Below are 2,060 nucleotides of genomic sequence, written 5' to 3'. Positions count from 1 at the left end.
AGCTTTTATAAGTATGCTTTGCAGCAAAAGCTTGTTTTTGTTTATGCACAGGTACCTGTGCATAGTCATTGAAATGAGGACTATATTATGCGGAAGTGAGTGCACAAAGGAAACAGAAGTGTGTTCTATTCTTTCTGCAGGTACTTGGTCTTCCTTTCAAGTCTCTGACTTCTAATTTTTGCATCTATGCCCCTTTTCTCATTCCTAATCCCACAAATTATATTAAATCAACCCATTTTTCATAACTGTAACTTTCATAATCAAGTACACACTCACACATACATTTCCTATCTCACACATATACACACTCACACACACACATGACTCCATTACCAGGGACCACACAATTTATCTGGGTGAACAATAGTCTGTTTATATTAATTTTCCTATTTTTGACCAACAATAACAATACTCCTTGAGATGGTAGTGGTGGTGATTGTGTGCCATGGAATTGGTTATGACTTATAGTTACCCTGGCTACATAGGGTTTCCGAGATAGTAATTCTTTGTGAGAGCAGGAAGCGTCATCTTTCTCCTGTGGAGTGGCTGGTAGAGCCCAACTGCTAACCTTGCAGTTAGCAGCCCAACTTGTAACCCACTACACTATCAGAGTCCATTATTCTTTGAGGTAGATGACTGTAAGTAAAAGAAAAAATACTGGCGAAGAATAAATAAGTTAGACACAAAAATTAACATTGACATTATGCTCCACTAAAAAATTTAGCAATCCCAAATCTCCTTCCCTTCTAACACAGTGTCTGGAACTCATACTTGATGATATTTCTAGCCGTCTCCTTCACCCCATACAAATGGCATTGGCTATTTCTGCTAAGGAAAATTAATTTTGGATAATCAGTTTTGTAAGCCACTGATGTTATTGTTGTTATTAAGTGTCATTGAGTTGGTTCTGATTCAATAATGACATTGCATAGAATTTCTGGAGTCTTGGTGTGACACTGTAGGATCAGTACTGAACTGTTAACCATATGTTGACAGTTCAAACACACCAACCACTCCTTGGAAACCCTATAATACAGGGTCACTATGAGGCAGAATTGACTTGACAGCATTTAACAAAAACATAGGGCTTCTAAGGAGTGATGGTGGGTCTGTATCAACAACTTTGTGGACAACATTCCAGTGCTTATCCTATAGTATCCACACCAGTGGTATCCACTCCAGTACCAAAGATGTTGTTGTTGTTTGGTGCCATCCAGTTGGGACCAACCCACAGAAACCCTATGTACAACAGAACTAAACACCGCTAGGTCCTGTGCTTCCTCACAATTGCTGCTACCCTTGAGCTAATTGTTTCTGCTACTGTGCCAATCCATCTTGTTGGAGGTCTCCCTCTTTTCCATGGTTCCTCCACTTTATCAAGCATGATGTCCTTCTCCAGAAACTGGTCTCTCTTGATAATATGTCTGAAGTATGAAAGATGAAGTTTGGCCATCTTGGCTTCTAAGGAACATTCTGGTTGTACTTCTTCCAACATAGACTTGTTTCTTCTTCTGGCAGTCTATGGTACCTTTAATATTCTTCTCCAACACCATAACTCAAATGCATCAGTTCTTATACTGTCTTTGTTATTCATTGTCTAAGGTTAACATGCATATGAGGCTATTGGAAACACCATGGTTTGGGTCAGGTGCACCTTAGTCCTCAAACTGGCATCTTTGTTCTTGATTACTTTAAAGAGGTCTTGTGCAGCAGATTTACCGAATGCAAAACATCGTTTGTTTTCTTGACTGATGCTTCCATGAGTATTTATGGTGGATCCAATCAAAATGAAATGTTTGACAACTTCAATCTATTCTCCATTTATTGTGATGTTACTTATTGCTCCACTGGTGAGGATTTTTGTTTTCTTTACATTGAAGTGTAACCCAAACTGAAAGCTGGTCTTTGATCTTTATCTGTCAGCATTTTAAACTCTTTTCACTTTCAGAAAGCAAGGTTGTATCATCTGCATATCACAGGTTGTTAATGAGTCTTCTTCCAATCCTGATGCCATGTTCTTTTTCATATAACCCAGATTCTTGGATTATTTCCTCAGCATA

Source organism: Chrysochloris asiatica, unplaced genomic scaffold (assembly GCF_000296735.1).
Source record: "Chrysochloris asiatica unplaced genomic scaffold, ChrAsi1.0 scaffold00138, whole genome shotgun sequence".
NCBI lineage: Eukaryota > Metazoa > Chordata > Mammalia > Afrosoricida > Chrysochloridae > Chrysochloris > Chrysochloris asiatica.
This window is presented reverse-complemented; position numbering follows the sequence as displayed.